We start from the raw sequence: 12,677 nt of genomic DNA, 5'->3' as shown, positions 1-12,677 counted from the left end.
CAGGTGCAAGGGCTGTTAATTTATTTTGATGGCCAGAATAAGGGCTGTTGGTTGCAGGTGGATTAAAGCACTTTTCAGCAGTTGTAAGTAGGTTTGCGTGGGTTTGCACGGTAGTAAGCGGCACTTAAACATGGTTAAATGGATAAGCGCTTCACAGGTTTAACCTTTGCTTAACGTCACACGGTCCACGAGCAAACCTGCTTGCAACTGCTTAAATGAGGGTTATTCACACTTTCCCTACCAGTGCCTATTCTGAGAGGTGAAATAATAACCTATTCCAGGATTAGAACCCTCGACCATGTACAACATCCTCAGAGTAACCTACCACTAAGCTACCTGAGATGTAACACAAATGGGAGGATTGTGTGGAAATAGGACAAACTGCCATGTACCCAATGAAAGGTGTATGCTATATATATATATATATATATATATATATATATATATATATATATATATATATGGTTTACTATCATATAACCTGGCAGTCCATTGATCGTCAGTGGTAATGTCGAAAGGAAACAATTCTGCACTCCAAACATTCCGAAAAAGAAAAACCGCCATGCACTAACATTCGAACTACTGAACGTCGCACATGTGAATACGCCATTCACCGATGACGACAATGATGTTGCGACTGTGATCTCTGAGTCACAGGGAAAACGTCGTACATATAGTGCGGAAGTAAAAGACAACACGATTACAGAGTCACCGATAATGCGGAGTGTAATTGAGAGTGAATATATCGCTGCAGAGTTGGATTTCCTAACAGGAAAGTATCCGTAATTTGCGACAGCAAGGACTTTACGTTGCAAGTTTGGACTGGTGAGTAAACCTGTCATATGAGTACGTAGTAGTCTAAAATATATATATATGTACAACAGTATGTTATATAATGTCAGTACAGCTAATATCGTACAATAGCATATGTATACATATCGCTGTAAGTGTTACATGATGATTTCAATATAAGTTATACAACTAGTGATATATATTGTTGATATTAACAGTGGGAAACCCTATTCGGTAATGTGTTGAACAATTCTAAATACATGGTAATGATATACGGAGTTGTTGATTATTGCAGTCAGTATTTTCTAGTGTCAGAACACACATGTAAATTGTTATAGAATGTGCTGTAATAACAGTGCGGATAGTCATGCGTAAGGTACTTATACAGTATTAAGACACTTCCATCGGTTATAAGCATGAAGTCATGAATTGCCTGAATCCTTCATATAGTAGTCGTTTATAGGTATAGAATTGTAGACTGTAGTATTGAAAAGAATACAGGTGGATGCTGCTTACCTGCGTAGAAATACATTATAGTTGCATAGTATGGAACGTACCTTATACTAACATGTTTTAGTTTGTAGTATACATGTACTGCTGTAGGTGTCAAGTATGACAGTGTTATCAATATTATTTCTAAAAGTAAACAGTGTATGGAGTGCACCTTACAATGTCTCTACATGTAAGACATGACTGTACTTGGCAATGCGTTGTACAACCTATGTCATAGTTTGTATCTGTGTAAAGTCGTATACATAGACATGATACAGGCTTGTGTTACACAGCATGAATGCCAGTAATTTGTAGTAATATAGTTACTGTTGTTGATTTCTAGGTGAGCTAAGGTACTATGTCTGACCAACCGGCAGTGAGTTGTCCTGGTGTTATTGGTTCCTTATATGCACCATTTACCTCCCAAAAAAGTCGAGCAATTCTCTGTATTGATGGTTATCAGTATTACTTGGAAAAGAGTAACCCTGAGAAGAAGTACTGGTGTTGCACTCAGAAGGCAAAACAGAGATGTAAGGGCTGTTGTATAACAGAGAAGTGTGCCGATGATGAGAGACTACTTAAAAGTATTGGACATTTTCATGCACCGGATGTGGTCCAAGTAGAGCAGAGTAGGGTACATGCAGCAATTAAAAGGCATGCTGAACAGACTCTTGAGGATCCCTGCAGAATTGTTTCTGAGGTTCTGGCAACCACGTCCACGGACGTAGTGACCACCATGACTAATACTGCTGCCCTGAAGCAGAGTGTGCGTAGGTTAAGGCGTAGGAATAGCACGAATCCCAGCTTACAGTTAGCAAGTGTGAAGGATCTAAGGCCAGAGATTATACCATTGAAGCAGGGTCAGTTCATCATTAAACACAGTTCACTCCAGAGCCATAACAATGATGTTGTAATTCTTACTACAGAGAGTAATCTAGGCCTGCTCTGCCATTCGGAATACATCCTTGTTGATGGTACATTTCCAATTAGCACTAGGGAGTGTAAACAAATATACTCTGTTCATTGTAGCTTGGATGGTTCTAGCAACAACAAGGTAGTACCAGTAGTATATGCTATCCTACCATCCAAATGCGAGGAATGCTATGATCACTTCTGGAACACATTGATTACTTTATGTGGGGACTTCCATCTTAATTTACAACCAGTGATGGTACTAAGTGACTTTGAAAAGGGGGCTGTAAATAGCATTGTGAAGCATCTACCTAATAGTATCGCAAAGGGATGCTGGTTTCATTTGTGCCAAATTATATGGAGGCAGATCCAGAAGCTTAACTTGACACAGGTATATGGTACGGATACACAATTCGCACTGTTATGTAAACAGGTGCCTTCACTTGCTTTCATATGCACGGAACATATTTTGGAAACTTTCAGTTCAATTGAAGAGGCATTAGGGGACAGGGGTGCTCCTTTATGTGAGTTCTTTAAAAATAACTACATTTTAGGGAGGCCATGGCATTACGGAATGAGGGGTTCCACCTCAGAGAGACAACCACCACTATTTGAAGTCCCTTTTTGGAATCAGTCTGAAACATGTACCATGGGCTACCCTAGGATCCAGAATGCAGTGGAAGGATGGACACCGTAGGCTGAGGTATCTATTAGGTAAAAAGGAACTTTACATCACTGATGTGTTACATGCTATTACTTTAGAGCAAAACCATTTGGAGGATGTAAGACAGAAGTTCCTGTGTTGTGTGCCTGCATCTCCAAAGAAACGTAGGCTTAGTGATAAGGAGTATATGATACAACATCTGCTTGCTAAACGTGACGACATGATGCCATTAGGATTTGTACAATTAATGGCACACCATTGCTCATTCTGATATGTCTGCAATACCATTATACATTATGTCTGTGATAATTATATGGCATTATAGGACACTTTTGGAAACTTACATTGCAGTACTTTTAGTGGGATGTGTACTTTGTATTCACTATTATAGAGTAATTCATCTAGGTTGAAAATGATATTGTAGCACGGGTATGTGTCTGCTGTGGAATTATTGTGTACTTAGCATTAGACAGCAATTCATCTTGATGGAAACCACTATTGTCAGACAGGGAATGTGTTTGCTGTGGATGTACTGTTTATGGAACATTTTAAAGCAAGTCATCTTGATGGATGTCGCTGTTCTGGCACTGGGAATATGTTTGCTGTGGATTTACTGTTTATACACTATGTTACAGCAAGTCATCTTGATGGATGTTGTTGTTGTAGCACTGGGAATATGTTTGCTGTGGATTTACTGTTTCTGCAATATTGTAAAGCAAGACATCTTGATGGATATCGCTGTTCTGGCACTGGGAAAGTGTTTGCTTTGGAATTACTGTGAAAGTATACAAGGGTACTGGTATTTTACTACGGATCACTTATTTTCGGTGATTTGCCGTAAATCGAATGGAAATGTCGCGATTCGATATTTTCGACATTTACCCATGCTTTACGGCCATAACGTTAATCGGAATCATTGCTTTTCGATCTATAAATTCGAAATTTAATACACTTTTTGTTTTAAATTTCGATTTTATGATAGTAAACCTATATATATATATATATATATATATATATATATATATATATATATATATATATATATATATATATATAGAGAGAGAGAGAGAGAGAGATACATAGATACATGTCGATATATAGAGATATACATATATATGTAGATATATAGATAGGTTAAAAACATCTACACATCTATGGAGGTACAGATAAATGTATGCAATAATATATATTATATATCTATATATATATATATATATATATATATATATATATATATACATACATACATACATACATGTGTATATACAGCATCTGAAGTGTTCATATCTGAGTATAACATGGACCATTGCAATCACACATTCTGCCCCCCCCAAACATGAACATAACATATGAAGAGTATATGCCAATACACTATTACAAATATGTTCTATGGACACAGTCACCAACACAACTACAATGACTGCAAATATCCATGACAGAAATACACAGACAGCTTTCATTTAGCAAAACTTTATTACATTCCGATGTATTGCCAAAAGGATTCAAGGACTAACAGTACCTGCATGCTATACAGGAAACATTTAACAGTGCCTTAATGAATCAGCCTGCAATTACCATAGTATTAGTCCACTAAGGGATAGGTGTTCACATAGGGAAAGAACCCCCACACACATATAGAAGATGTTTAAAAGCGATTCTTACACACGTGCATCTGCTATGTACACCCACCAACATCTCTCTCTCACACCCAAACTAATTACAAGAATACATACTGCCATAACAAAACCAATTATTCACCCACTGTAAGACATCTGTTGAAACCTTAACATACCTGGACACAGACACACTAACATGGCCCTCTGTGAAATAGTTGCTGTTATACAATGAAACAGCTGCTGATGTTACAGGGTTTGTTTGAACTATTCACGTTTCAGAGGGTTGAAAAGTAATTACACCAGGAAGTGTTACCAAGTACTGATTATCAGCACAGTATGATACACATTTACACCAAACTAAAGATGTCTGGTAAGCACACTGTAAACCCCCTAACATTATATGCATAGCCATGCAGCCTTGAGCTGGTCAAACATCCTTGCCAGGCTAAAACATATGCAGAAGTATTAAGTACAGACAAACTCTGCACAAGTAGCAATGCTCAGAAATATAACAGCAGTACTCACATTTAGACCAAATCCTCTAGGCATTACACAAAATATATTAGTGTTTGTCTCCATACAGCTGTTGCAATAGATTTCAAACAACACTTCCAGGCTGCCGTCCTCACAAATAAGGCAAAGGGACAATGTCCAGGTGGAGTACTCAGTTATACTCCATTGTAGCCATGGTATTGGCTAAGGCAGTAGCTGCACAGCTGATGTGCATGTAATTAACTACTTAGGAACACCAATTGGTTATCAGGATAGCACATGTTACTGATCTCTAACTGTAAATGGATGCCTTGTCAACACATTCATACCATCTGTATCTACTTGTAGAACAGTACAAAATACTGAAACACAAACTGAAAACTAGTAATATACCTGTCAATAACACCTCCAGTTACTAAGAAGGTATGTATAACATTTAGTATGTCTGTGTATGTAGTACCTGTTCTGTAAGAATTACTGTGTAATCAATGCATATAGTGGAAATAGCTATCTTGTAGCGATGTATTGTTGAGCAGTAGTAATGCTTGTAGTATTCTATGTGTGTACTGCTGTAAGTCACAAGGCAAACTCCTCATACACCACAAGGGATGACACATATGGGCTTGGAACTCACCAATTCTCTTCCAGCCACCGTCAGTGTCAGGGTTGGTCCAACAAGTATGTGTTATAACAGGGGATAGTATATGTCGATATATTGTAACAGTAGATATATGTATGGGTGTATAAGTAAGACGAACATGTCAAAGGTGGGCTTACTGTGCAAATATGGTTTGCATCGTGGGATATTGTACCAATAACTGTGTAATGTACAGTATTTTAGGCAGATCTGTATTTCACTTTACATAGCATTTCTGTTATGTTATGCAAACATTAGTTATGTCTATTGGCAATTACAATACTCAATAACAGGATACATATGACTTGTATTCATCTGACAGTTTAGCAGCATGATAGCAAAGATAATTGGAAGAGCTAGGTAACTATCCATGCACATAACACATGTAATATCCACCTCTCTAGTATAATTTGCAAGCAATAACAGCTGTGCATGTGTACATGTTATGCAAATGTGTAGTGACCCTTGTTACAGGGCTGGGCCAAATGGCTATGTGCACACCTACATAGAGTGGATATTGAGAGTAGAGACACACTGGTTGAACTTTCAGGTTTGTGTAGCATAACCACTCATTGCCAACCTAACAGCCGCTTGTAAATACTGTATGTAAGGTAGTGCACAGTACTGGTAATGAAACAGGTTGCATATCATCTTTAACTCCAGTGTAACATCTGCAGTAGGAGTGTAAGATGTAGGAGACTGCTGCCCATGTGTAATAGCTGCTTCATAGGTGCTGGTTTACACTATCTGATTATATCCTGATCATGTTGATAGTAGCATCAGAGTCTATTGATACATGACTCTGTTTGGGGAGTGGGTGTCTGTGCCCAACAGAGCTCATGGTTCTGGTGGATATGTGAGTATATACCCAGAAAAGGAAACAGACCTGTAGACACTTGCATCATCTGTAATCAACTATCAGGGTGTGATGTGCTCCTCAGAGGAGGATTGCTGCTAAAGGTAGCTACTATGTTTCTGTAATAGCCAGTGTTGTCACGTCCATAATACAAGTATTTACTTGTGAGCATTACTGTCCAAAACATCTTCATAAGCAATACATAGACTAAATACAGTACTTGGTACTTGTAGTACTGACTGCTCATACAGGCATGTCCACTAGTCAGCTACTGGTGTTTACTAATGTCAGCTTTGTGCATGTGGCCATCCTGGGGGAATGTAATCTCTATGCCATGTACACTGCCAAACCCACCTAACACCACACCCTACACTTTTTCTGGGATGCAGCTACAGGGATAAGCTGGAAGGCAGTCCAGTCTACATCCATGACTTGCCTGGACAGTCATGAGGTGTAGGTTAACACATGCATCTCATCATCACAACCAACACATACCCTTACCAGAACACAGTAAGGACACCCACACATACTACCAGAAATCACACACATTCACAGAGGCTTCTAAGAATCTGGCCAAGCAAGTGACCTCCCAAGCTGGAATAGACAGGCAACAAAATGCACAATCTGTATGACATAGTTTGCATAATTGTACCACACCTCAGAACACGTGGCTGGATACATGCCCAATAGTACTCATTTGTGAATGCAAACTCTAGCACTATGTTACACACCAAGCTATACGAGGGCAAAAATACTGTCAGCTGTCTGTCTGCCATGATTAGACACATACCCATACACTCAGACCACCTTTTGAACTATACACATGGCCCTGGCATATTCCATGTTGTTGTGCAGGACCTGTGATGCAGTAGCCTGGACTGCATGGAAACACACATGTAGGAACTGTCAAGTCTTGTAGCCCATGCAGGTATGTCCCAAGGCCTGGGTAGAATTCTGCCATTGGCCAGAATAATACTGCAGTACAGGGACAAAAGGATTGTATTCCACAATTGTCTAATGAACTGGTGCAATGCAAAGGGTATCCAGTATCTTTCTGCCTGGGATAACATGGCTGAGAGACCATGATGCTTTGCCAGACAGGGCCTGCACCTGTCACCTCTGGGAATCTGGATATTGGCTAGGGCTCAAGCTTCCCCTATAATGCCTTCATCATGAAAGTTCAAATGGAAGTCCACTGCTGCAACAGTGGGTCTCGCTACTCAATGATACATTTCAGAAACTCAATATGGAGTCACTTATGTCAATCCTTAACATGGAGAACATATATATGCAGTGACTAAGATATGGTTCAATGCTCCGGAGAGCACACCTGCATGACCATGTTAAACACATACCTCACCTCTTTCCTATTATCCTTTATTGGAACACATGGGCCACAGGTGTGTCCATATTCCTGAAGGATATGTACACCTCCACGCTAGTTGCACTTGCATAACTTCAGATGTACTATGCTGAGCAATTACCTTTGTGCCAAAGTGGGATCCAAATTGTACCTTGCGACAGATCACCCACCATGCTTCAGAATTCCCAACTGTCATATTGTGCTGTAATGGGGAATATTAGGTTTGAGACAGAAAACCATAATAATGGCTACTCTCAACTATTGGATTTCATCAACCCCAATGACCTGGATCACCATAGTCACACAAACAGGGCTAACAGTATGCTACACATAGTCTCCAAAGCCAATGTTATGCTTCTTAAGAGCAAAGTGGTGACTGTCATGGCACCCATGCAGATGGACAATGCATGTGCAAATGCTGAATCCTATACAAATGAACTTTAAGCACTCACATAAGTGCGGTGATTGTGCCATTGAAACAGAACCAAGATTCAACCAAACACAAACAAGAAGGCAAACTGGTGGTACCCTGCCTTAAAGTGTACCACAGAAGGTAGTAACTGTTGCAAGAGTGAACACACATGAGTAGTGGTGATCCCTGGTCAGCCTCAGTAAAATGCAGATACACCATATAAAACCACACAAAGCTACTGTGAAAAAAATCAGCCACATATAATGAGGACAACCACAGAGCATTCTATAGCTGTGTCATGAACTGTAATGGCAACGACAAGACCTGCCGTGCTTCACAGCACTATGGCATGGGAAGTACTGCACCTACAGAAATAGCACCTGTTTATCGAAATAGGGCCTTGGAGAACCTAAACCCCCCCCCCCACCAGGTACACATATTTATATATCCATGTACACTACAGAGCCCTTGTAATAACAACTATGCAGGTACAAGCTGCACTCTCTAAAGCCATACATACAGCTTTTATGGGACCTGTCAACATCCCAGGGTGTATCCTACAGAAATGTCAGAACAATTTGCTCTACACATACACATCATGTTCAATCATAGCTTCATGTCAGGCTGTGTACACACTGAATGGTGCATAGCAACAGTTATCACACCCAACAAAGGGGGAGACACCACTGATAATGGGAAATAGTGTACTACTACCCTGCTGAGTCTGGTCTGTAAGGCCATGAACCATTCTCAACTTATTTGATGTAGTCAGTAAAGATGTAGATGACAGTAAGGTTGATTCACACAGCATATCATGACCTTGCCAGGTCATAGGACACCATCACCCATTCCAGCTACACTCAGTATACTAGGTGTATATTCCTATGTCACAGGAGTGGTTGACAACTGGACTGCTGGCAGAACCAACACTACAGAAGGTGTCCGACTAATACACGCATATCAAACCAGTGCCAGCTACAGTAATACAGGGTTAATTCCTGGTACTCCCCCTCTTTGTTATCTATACCACACAGACTAACACAGAAGGAATCTGCCTGTTTTTGTTTGGAAATGACTATGAACTAGGAGCAATAGTTGACTCAATGTGTGCTGCGGTCAACATACAAAAGGACCTTTGTGGGTCAATGTGTGGTATGTGATGTATGGCCACACTCTGACAGCTAAGTATTACATTGTCATCCCCTATGTTAAAAACGCTGTACCCTTGAACTACCACCTAGGCAGTGGTCAACATAATGGAAACTGTGTGTATGAGATGCAGCTGGACAGTAGTCTTTCCTTTGATAGTTACTTCACCACACCAGACAGGTAGTCATATGTGGCACCCCTAATCATCCAATAGTTGAACACACCAATATGCTAAAAATACAGCAAACCTTGGCCGGTTGCCAGGCAACGTTCTAAAAGTCCTACTAGAAGCGTGATGATGTCAGGGAGCGGTGGTGCCGTGGATCCTCCTCCAAACATGGTGTCGAACAACAGAGAGGAACGGAATGGAGCTGTACAAATCGGACATTCATCTTCCAATCATTCTTCTGCCACTACTATGGACTTAAATCATTTTCTTTTACCACCTTCGTTGAACAAGAACAATATTGTTTCCAGAGATATGGGGACACTGAATGCTCAAATGTTTGAATTCGAAAAAACACTAAAAGCATTCAAGTCCCTACAAATGGACAATGCGTTCCTGGAACGTTCGTTGGAACTGAAACAAGTACCCCAGGGGTTACGGATTTTTAAATTACCTCATGGGTTCGAGGACGGTACTGCAATATTTTCTGATCTTTTATCCTTGTTTGACAGAACAGGGTTTGAGTTATTGAAATTAATTATACGTAACAATTCTGAAAAATTGAACATTTTGAATGATAAGTTATGTCAATTGGACAGAAACATTAAGGCAGATTTAATGTTTGAACACAACAAATTTAGACTGGACAACATTTACAAGGATATGGATAGGTATATTAACAAAGGGCTTGACATAAAGAATCACAAAATAGAAAGGGATAGTCATGACTATAAAAACAACAAAGTTTACACACATTTTAAAGAATATAAAAACATGAAATACTACAATCAAGCCCAAGGAAGCAATAATCAGAATAGACACAATCCTATGTCAGGTTTTGAACAAATACACAGAAGTAACATTAACAATAAGGAAGAAACACAATCAGTTTTTTTTAGATCAGCCAGCTTTGAGGAGGTCAGAAAGAATAAGAGAAAGGCAGGGCAGTCACAATTACCCCTCGTACAATTATCACAACAAAGGGGAACAGAGAATGAACTCTTGGCACAGATAGAGGGTTCCAAAATAACAGATTTAAACAATGAAACGATCAATGATCTGATTTGTAACAACAAATTTTGTGACTGTTCTGTTACAGCATATTTAGGTTTTAGTTTATACAATTTTACTAATCAAATATTTGGTAAGAATTTTTTAGATTTATTTAGTAAAGGTTTTACTTTTGTACCTTCATTTTATTTAGACATTGGCAGTGTATTGATTCATTTGAAACTATATACTAGGCTTTTAAATTTAAAAACATTTTTTTCACAATCCAGGTAACCCCATCCTGGATTCTGAATATTTCACTCCCAAGCGTCACAGTGTTTTCATTCCCCCACAACATTATTTGATTCAGACTTTTGAGAAACTTTGTGAAACTCAAATTAGAAGAGTTTTAAACAAGAAAATGGTCACCAAACATAATTTGACATCAGCAGAACAGTTTTGCCTAAAAGAATTAACTAGTTCAGATCAATATAGGATCATGAAACCAGATAAAGGGGGTGGGGTAGTTATTATGCTCAACACTGACTATTATAAAAGGATGACAATTTTATTAGATGACAATGATACCAATGAAAAAGTCAGTAGACATGAAGTCAACAGAGCATATACTACGATTGATTGGTTAATTTATGAATATCTTATGGATGCAAGAATTGATCAAGACATTTTTAAATACATTTCCGTGGAATTCCCTATTATACCCTCAATTTTTGGGATTCCAAAAATTCACAAAGATGTACATCACCCCCCATTTAGACCCATTGTGTCAGCCAAGGGCTCAAAAACTGAAGCCCTAGCGGCATTTATAGATTTCAAGTGCAAAGATATCTTGAAAAGTTTACCATATATTCTCAGAGATTCATGGCATTGTTTAGAACTGGTCAGAGAATTTTCAAAGAAATTTGACTTTAAATCTAATTTTATTATGGCTACTATAGATGTTATTAATCTTTTTTCTGTTATTCCCCACGAAAAGGGGTTGGAAATGTTTGAAACATGTCTTAACACACATAATAGATTGAATTTTTCTGACAACCGTTTATTAACTGAAATGCTTGAGTTGGTTTTGGAAAACAATTTTGTGTATTTTAATAAGGATTATTACATACAGAAAAACAGAGTTGCCATGGGGGCTAGATGTGCCCCCATTTATGCCAATCTAGTTTTAGCACAATGGGAATCTGAATTTATTTTCACTAGTATTTTTTGGGAGAAGGTTTTACTATATCTGCGTTATTTGGATGACATTTTAATTTTCTGGGGAGGTACCAAGGAAGAGTTTAATGATTTTACTATATTTTTAGGACAGACTACTGAATTCTTAAAATTCACTAGTCACATTTTTGACAATAATGTTGAATTTTTGGACATTAGGCTCACTGTTGTGAACAACAGATTTGAATCATGTTTATTTAGGAAGAAAACATATTTAAATTCATTCCTACACTTCGACACCTGCCATCCACTTCATCAAAAAAGGAATCTGGTTAAAGGCCAGATGGTCAGACTGTCTAGAATTGTTAGTGACAATCAAGTTTTTGAACAGGAATTGGAAACACTTATGAGTATGTTTTTGCCAGAGGCTATCCTTACGATTTTGTCATAAAAATTAGCAATGAGATAAAAACTAAGAGGTTGACTATATACAAACCTATTATTTCATATGGAATATTAGTGGGGGACAAACTGAAATCCACTGCAGCCAGAAGTGACACCTTTATTATTCCATTTAATGACAAAACGCAAGAGATAGTCAATATTGTTCAAGAAGCATGGATTAGTGTTATAGATTCAAATGTTGAACTTTCAAGTATTCTAGGTAATATACCTAAAATTGCCTATAGTAAAGGGAAAAACTTGAAAAATTTATTTGAAAACAACTGTAACACTGACTTGGTTAGACACTCTAGGATGAGTAAATGTGGCGCATGTCATGTATGTAGATTCATCAATGATGGTCCATACATTTCCATTTTTAATTATGGGAAGACTATTAAATGTCCAGGCCATTGTAACTGTAATTCTAGTATGGTGGTTTACGCAGCATCTTGTACAGCTTGCCAAGCATTCTACATAGGGAAAACTATTAGAAAGTTGAAAACGCGTATTATTGAA

This window comes from Protopterus annectens, chromosome 3.part1 (genome assembly GCF_019279795.1).
Source record: "Protopterus annectens isolate FY-2018-M chromosome 3.part1, PAN1.0, whole genome shotgun sequence".
Lineage (NCBI taxonomy): Eukaryota > Metazoa > Chordata > Ceratodontiformes > Protopteridae > Protopterus > Protopterus annectens.
The sequence above is the reverse complement of the archived record's forward strand: the minus strand, read 5'-3'. Positions refer to the sequence as shown.